Source organism: Ooceraea biroi, chromosome 11 (assembly GCF_003672135.1).
Source record: "Ooceraea biroi isolate clonal line C1 chromosome 11, Obir_v5.4, whole genome shotgun sequence".
Classification (NCBI taxonomy): Eukaryota; Metazoa; Arthropoda; class Insecta; order Hymenoptera; family Formicidae; genus Ooceraea; species Ooceraea biroi.
In genome coordinates, this window is record NC_039516.1 from 3,120,054 (window position 1) to 3,128,980 (window position 8,927).

Below are 8,927 nucleotides of genomic sequence, written 5' to 3' on the forward strand. Positions count from 1 at the left end.
GGCTGGCAATAATATATTTCTGGATTCCGCGGCTCTTCTCCCGAAAGCAGTTCGACACTTCGGGAAGAGATAAATCCCGGCACAATGCTGAGAAAAGTTCCCCGGCCGAAGTTTGAGGTCCGAACGTCACCCTTGAGACCGCCTCGCTTAATTTCCTGACGCTGTCCAATACGAAATATATGTGCGCATACCTATCTATACGCCGCGTAGCTTCGCCATTCGAAGCTCTGCCGGAAACCGACGGCGATTTTGTATTTCCACCGTCCTACATCGAGCTATGGGTGAAACGTTCCGACCAACCCCCGCTCTCGAGGAACCGTCCTCGCCTTCCTCGTCCACCATTCCCCAGGCCCGGAGTTCCGGAGCACCGTATTTCATCGTCGAGAAACAAGAGCATCGGACGATAATCGATACGCTTCGGTCTAGGTAACGACCGAATCAACCTCCTGAGTTATCAAAGTTGCGTGAGGATTAGCACGAGAGCAATTTCGCACATCACGCGTTCTCGCCCACGGATCAAATCTGATCATCGCCGGAAGTCATCACACTCACGGCGTTATTCCGTTCCCGAAATAGCATTGAGATTAAGTAAAAAGAAAAGAAAAAGGAGCATAAAAAGTACTGAAGGTTACCTTACTTGCTGTTTTCCATCGCGGTGATTCTCGCCCCGTCCCTCGCACGTTATTAAATTAAAGAAGTTAAGAGTTGATCGACAAGTACGTACACGTGCATAACTAATTACTCCCTTCGTTGCACTTGCCACCCGGCTGTCCCATCCGCGCACGGCGAACTTCGCCAACGCGACGCGCGCGTTAAATATGTAAATGAATTACGGGATTAGTGTATAGTCAACTTAAGCAGTCGATTTAAATGCACCGCGACGGACGAAGACGCGCGAGACATGGGGGAGGTTGGGTCGAGGGTCACTCAGACGATCGGGATCGCGCAAATCGAGGGGGAAAATTCGCGAGGGCGCGACTCGAGAGGGAAAATCTTGCGGCGGCGGCTCGAGGAAACCGAAAATTCAATCTCTGCGTGCCGCCTCTCAACAAGAATTTCCCCGCTCTCTTAGACACCCCTCGTCCCTCTTCCATCCCCGTCAGCGATCAGATTGAAATCCGAATGTCGTCGATTCGACGGGGCACTCGTAGGAAACGGATTTCAGGACTTCAACAGGTTGAGAGATCCGCACGCATCCTGAAGCACCTGTCGACAGAGAGGAAGAGAGGCAGAGAGTGCGAACTGATCGCTCCTCTTCTCCTTCTCTTATTAAATGGCAAATTATCGGTAATCCGCGATTCGTACTCACGATGTTCGTTGTACCTTTGCTACTTGAATCGACTGGAAATAATACGAATGTAGATTATGCCGGATTCCACGGATATCCCTTTGCAAGCGATAAGCAGTTGAGGGAAATTCCGGTGAAACCGTTCGAAGAGGAAGATAAATTTGTTATTTGAACGTTAAAACAAATTAAGTCATAGCGCAAATAATCTTGAAGCATTGCATTTAATTGCAGAATTACCCAAATGATTTTAAATATGAAAACCGCGTTAAACGTCATCAATTGATTCTGTACGTTGCAAGTTGAAAATATTGTGATTGGATTCCAAATATTCTCTGTTACATGTAAAGCATTTTATACTGAAATTACCAGAATTGCCTGCGATCAACGAAAATTACAGCATCTCTATTATTGTATATATTTATTGTATGTTATTGTATAATATTTCTCCCGTTTTTCTTTCTTTTTTCTTCAACATATGCTTTCTCTTTTTATGTCATTCATATTGAAAATCATTCATCATATCTTCTCATGTAAATATAACTCAATCTTAAGAGATTCTACTTTGATAACTATGTTTTGTGAATCAAATTCGATTGTGAATCAAATTCGATTGGTATTCTCGCAGAAGGGTAGACAAGAGAAACTATCGACGTACTATGCTGATAAGCCCAGGTCAGAGTGCAGCGATTGCAACAGGATGCACATATAGCAGTTTAGGTAAGTAGGTATGTAAACAATTTTTCCGTTTTTGTAGAAACAGTGCTTTACAATTTACAAGTGAAATTTACATAATTTGTTTAGCGAAGTCTTGTGTTTAACGAAGCCCTTGTGCATAACAATTTGCATAAAAATGATACTATATAAAAATGTTGTGGACTAGTTTTGCGCGAGGTTTGATGAGTCCCTTGCGAATTCCACGAAAATAGATGTTATATACAAAATTATGTACATATAACTGTATGAATAACTCATAGTCTTTTTCATTCAAACTTTAATGGATAAGAGTTTAATAATGAAATCTGCTAAATCTATTCATTACCAGCATCTATGCATCATGTATGAGAAATAATATATAAAAATCATAAATTTTTCGTTTTTAATGCATGATTATTACGAGAAAAATCTTTTATTTCTTTATTGATCGGACGTAAATATCCTTGCATTTTAATAAACGTGCTCCGACATTAATTTGTGCAGAAATTATTTAATAATTATAATCAGCAATAATCAGTAATAACCTATAATAATTGCATTTTAACTATCACATGATTATGATTAGTTAATTTATAATAAAATTTCTAACAGTTATCTCATTTACGTTATGCTTGTTAAAAAATATGTCCGATAATTATTGTAAATATTTTACCTCTTATACCTCGTTGCGAGTCCAGGCATATTTTCTGGTGCGTCGTTAATTAACGTAAAAACTAAATGCTCGAATATTGAGCTAACTTATTAACGTGTATTTCATGCAGAATTTTGGCCATACAAGACTGACGTGCATGCGTTCGGCTTACTGTATCTACTCTTCTGTCATTTACTTAGCCGTGCACTGCTGGCTTTATCTACTGGCCAAAGCATCCATTCCTGTAATTAGATATTTAAGGGCGTTAGAACGGAATCGATTTTCTGGGTATCACTGTCCCATCAACTCGGCAGAGATTCCATCGTGAGCTGCGTAGGGAAATATATTACTATGGAGTGAATTATGTTTCTTCCAGTCCATTAACTTTGAACATAGCAGCATTAAAATACGGTAATGAATTCAAGAATATAATGAAAAATTCGAGAATTTTTGTCATATTTCACTTCATTATTATTTCGTCATTACGTGAATTTTCGAAGAATACTTTCTCTGCAAAATTAACTGATAAATTTATTAAGCAAACATATTATGTATTCTTAGGTAGTCGGATGTGTAAGTTCTGAGAATGTTAGAGAGGTTTTTAGCTTTTTATATTCCGACATGTTGGCCTTTCTAAGGGCCTCGCTCTCTGAAAATTTAACATTTTTGAGTAAAGAGATGGAGTACGTCCTTACCGCTTTGAAAAGAGAGATCTAACACACGTGGTAGGTCACGTTTCCGTCAAGTTTCACAGGACACGCTGCTGATCGGTTAAAAATTAAAGTACACTTCATTTCCCGCTTGCCTGCTTCCGCATGAAAAGGAATTGAAATAAACCTCGCCTGGTCCACGCGTGTGCTGACCTTTCATTGTAAAGGGGGTCAGTTCCGTTATGTTCTTCAGCTGACATGGCCGTTTCCGTAATTAGAATTTCCATTTCCATCTACTCTACACTCTCTGTATTTTTACTTCTGTTTACACTTTCGTGTCCGTAGAAACGTTTACCGGCGTGCATACGCGTGCCATTTTCTATGAAGAAAACTCTTGGTACTACCCTTGGTAACGACTCTTAATCCACGGGAACGTTAATCTGTTTCTTATGCGCTCGTGCTTGTGCCAGTTCTCGTAAATTTTGCCGTGGTACGTCGGTAGAAGCCCGTGAAATTCCGTATTGTGCTACACGCAGAGCAGTCCCGCACTCTTATAAGAAGCTTTATGCGCGAAGTTCGGAGTTTTAAGAATTTTTGCGGAATTTACGGCAATCTCAGATTTCCGATTCTCATCAGTGGCTGAATAGCAGATCGACACAGGTTTCCGGCAGGAGGAGGCGGCTGTGTCTGCATTCCCTAAAAGAAAAATTCAATTTGTCGCATGGGATGTTTGATTGGCAATCTGCATTCTGCCGAGCGTTTCGATCAACGTCGATGAACACTCGCGTTCTGCCACGTGCCGACGCATTATTTCCCCATTTATTCGCCTAATCCCGCATTCGGCTCATCTCGCATTCACCTGCGCCCGCGTCCCGAACCAAGGACTGACCGACGACCATCACGACGGTGGGCTAATCTCCAATTTAGATCTCGATTTAGCGTCCACCCCGTCGTGCTTGGCGCGATGTTCGGACGCGAGATTAGGTGCTGTTCCGTCTTATGCACTGTATAGCGCCTGGATTATAGGCTCTAAACGCGCGGACGCCGACGTTACGAGATGATACGTGTGTACACGCCGTGGCTTTGTCGTGTCCACCGGCTGTCACGGCCATTCCCGTAATGGAACGTTCGCTCCAGATTGAGTTTGCCCTCGGGTCCCTCGCGTAATCGGAATGTGAAAGAGAGACGCCGCCAAATCGCTTTCGCGCCGTCCACTCGCCCTACTCATTCCGATCCTTCGCCCCCGATTTTTCGCGGATGCGATAATGCGTAAAGAGATAATCGATATGCCAAGTCTCGATACTGGGAGATCTTGATTTCGCGAATCTGACAACGTTTTCCGTTGAAACTACGTGTGCCCGTGTATACAGGGTGGCCCATTTTAATTTATACAGTCGATTTTTTAAAAAACTAAAAGAGATACGAAAAAATGTTTCAGACAGACATGTCACGATTTCGAGGGGGACATAAGATGATACCATTGGTTTGACCTTGAATAGTCGTTTGAAGGTCACGCGAAGATCACCATCAATTTCTTAAATTGAAACCCTAACTTTTTATTGCAGATTCTTATTCTCCATCGAAAAGTAAGTAACTTTTGTCTGAAACATTTTTCCGAAAAATGTCATCTTATGTCCTTAAAATGTCCTCAAAACTCATCTTGAAGATCATTTTAAGGACATAAGATGACATTTTTCGGAAAAATGTTTCAGACAAAAGTTACTTACTTTTCGATGGAGAATAAGAATCTGCAATAAAAAGTTAGGGTTTCAATTTAAGAAATTGATGGTGATCTTCGCGTGACCTTCAAACGACTATTCAAGGTCAAACCAATGGTATCATCTTATGTCCCCCTCGAAATCGTGACATGTCTGTCTGAAACATTTTTTCGTATCTCTTTTAGTTTTTTAAAAAATCGACTGTATAAATTAAAATGGGCCACCCTGTATATCATTTGTAAGTATGATAAAAACATGTTTTTCAGTGCCGCTGCGATCGGAATAGAGTATACATTTCTTTATAAACACCGTGTACCAAAATATAAAAAAAAGTTAAAACGTCGAGATACATTTATCTGAACGAGTTTGCCGTATTCTTCTCCCATGTATCCTAATTAACGTTAATTAACCAGCTCAGTGCGCGCGCGCTTTGTTTCATGTAACAGCATCGTGGTGTTGTCAAGTACGGAGTGAAAAAGATGACAATTTCAATTTCGCCGTAGCTTGCTGCAGCACTGCTCGGCAAATCGCGAGTTCCCTCCGACGATTATCGTTGCAACTCTCGATACGAGTTACGATACCGTTACACGGTTGAAACACTCCGCTCCCGGTACTTTAAAATGGAAATCCGATAGCGCGCAATACTGCACGGCAGCCGAATCGAATTACAGCAACATCGCGCTTGATTCGTACCGAGCAGATATTATATATGCATATTTATGGAGATTCATTATGGAGATCACGGAGGGGCGCAGCGCGCGATTCGCGATCGGTGGCGGCGCAACTGTCCGCGATTTCTTCGGAGGCGATTTCCGCATAGTAGATTGCATAATTAGCGAATTTGTAGTCAATTTGCGGACTCGGTTAATCATCGAGCAGCGATAATTGATACGCGACATTCGCATCACGTCGCTATATATTTAAATAACCGAACGTTTCGTATTTTGCGTAAACCAGCTCGGTATCCGTTATCCGAGCGGATATGCATATCCGATAACGTTTTCCATTTTTTTTCGAATTAGTTACATTTACGGTATTGAGACGATATTTCGCGATGCACAACGCGCACACCGATGCGGCGCCTTCGTGCGGTTTCATCACCCTTGGATGACTCTCAGGCTGGAATACACGAGTATGCGAATTACACGTGCAGATGCAACGCACGTGGATGCGGCCGCACGTAGACAGACGTCTAGCGGCTGATCGTTAGTCGTGTCTCGCAATCTCCTCCCGAAATTAGGTGACGCTCGTCCTTCTCATCTCGCCCGCCCGCGCTTCCCTAATCCGTCAGAACGAGCTCCCGGCAGCAAAGGGGTAAGTTAAAAACCGGGGTCGTCCGTGATAATTGCGAGAACGGTGAATGAGAACGAGATAACGCGAGAATCGTGCCCTGCCCGTTCGTCTTATCAATTCAGCTTGATTTCCCTATCCGACGTCCCTCCGATTTTTCAAGGGCTATAAAGAGAAAAGAAAAGCGTGAAAATAACGTCCCTGTCCCTGTGTGTAAGGGAGTACGAATTCGCGTATATAAATTCATTTGTCGTAGAGAGAGCTGACTCTCTATGAATTTATTTGTTACAACGGCTTTGTCCCGTCCCTTGCGTCTTTTGACCGCGGGATGTGATCCGGATACCGAATTCTTCAGGTTTACTTTCTGGTCGACCCTCCATCCCTTTCTTCGTTCGGGGTGAACACGATGATCGGGGCGACGTCGGCGTCGCCATCGACGACGACGGCGACAGTGTGGAGCAGACTTTTTGTCACGGCATGAGGGGTGTCCGGGGGAGTAAGATCGACCTTCGGGTTATCGGGAATCCCAGTGCGGTGAATCTCAGGAAATTAGTGTCGACGAGTTTCCCCGTGCGATTTGTTGCTTTTCCCATCGGGCATGACGGGAAAAGGAATCCTCGCGTCTACATGACTTTACAGCTCGGTCATTTTCAATATCTATTATAACCATGAGATTTTCATATTCTATTTTTCGTTTTGCATTTTGTCAATTTATCATATTATACTTTAGAATATTTATACAGACTATTTAGAATAGATTAAATTTTGATATGATAATTACATAATCGTATAAGTTATTTATTGTTATAGTTTTATTGTATTGATTAAATCATTTTGATATTATTAATAAATTGTATTAGTGAAACAGTATCTCATTGGACGTCGATTATCCGAACGTCAATCATCCGAACCATCAATTATCCGAATCACTGCAGCACCAAAAAATAATCTAATATACAGGGTGGGGCAATAACTATTACCACCTTAAATATCTTCTAATTTATAAGAGGAAAATTTATGTAATCAAAATTATACGGTACGAAGGGGGCTAACATATGGCGATAATAACTTTTGTCCTGGTGGAGGCGCTTCGAAGATATCAAGGTCACCTTCATTTTTTTAATAGGTTCGGTATGTTTTTTTTCCATAATTTTATAGAGGAGCTTAAAACAAGTACGGAACTCATGACACAAAATTAAATGTAAATGAAAACGATAAAAAGTACATTTTTATATTAAATGAAATTTACGTTTAAAAGATGTACGAAATGACGCTTTATTAGTATGTTTTGTCGGAATGTTTTGATTTTGACATTCCTCATAAATGAGGATCAACTTGTTCTTCAAACGGATACATCGATGAAAATAAATAGTGACGTAAACTTATTTCAATGAAAACAAAGACCCTTTGAAGGCCATCTTAATAAGTTCACAGGATAAGATAAACATAAAAAGTAGTATCGATAGATAAGTCAATCATGCAAGATGTATTCATTTGAAGAACAAGTCGACATGATGGAGAATGATCTCATTTATGGAGAATGTCAAAAAAATTCAGTGAGAGCGCAAAATTTATACGCTGAACGATATCCTAATCGCACTCAACCGTCGCGTCGAACATTTAACATCCTATTTATTTTCATCGATGTATCCGTTTGAAGTATATTAGATTATTTTATATATGCAAAATATATATATGCAAAAACATATGTACGCCGCAAACGTGATGATCGAGGATAGGAATAGCAGACTATACGTGTCAATTTGCCACTTTCCCAGTTTTCCTCACGCGTTACATAATGTGAAATATGTTTTAGTATAATATTACGTATCGTGATGAAATAAACTATATCGAGGCGATTCTACCCCAACTGAAGATAATAATGATGCCCAGTGGTTCACGTACAACCGCGCAACAACTGATGTTGGCACGAGAACACGACCGGAAATGATATTATGTACTCAGCACGTGTTCACATGTATTGTTAAATAAACTTTAGTAATGGGTGAGATAGGTAATCGAGAATTGCCGGTTCAAAAGGGAACTGACTGAATGGATGTTGTTACTCGAAATGAATATTCCTGGTTATTAGGTAGTATAGACCGATTAGCTAATTGTGCTTGGCTACCCTTTGTCAGAGGAAGCGTCCCGGCAACTCTTTGTTAGAGGATACTCTGCTCTGTAATTATTGACAATATTTAGCGCGCACAGGTAATATCCGGCTTTGTTCTCGCCGGCCCGATCTCGCAAGTGGATCGTTTTTACAAAACGCGAGTCGGTGGATACGTTTATTTCTACGTTATCGCACACTACTATAAAACGATATCGGAAGAATTATCCGATTAAAAAAATATTGTTACGCGCTGGAAAAATATTTCGTTACCTTAAACTGCCGCGTACGAGTAATTGCATTTCGTCAGAATTGCGAAATCGTGTTGCGCTACATGAGCCAGTTAATTCGGGTAGTTAATTTCTACGGATATGTCTAAACATGAATTCGTTCGTTCAGAACTCATGCGCACAATTTGGACGTTTTCACCTAGGGTGACGAGTACGAGCGAATCCGGCGAAATACGCCTTAAGCGATACCGGGCTGAGCGCGAATTCGCACGGAAATTTGCGTCGCTTAACGAAGT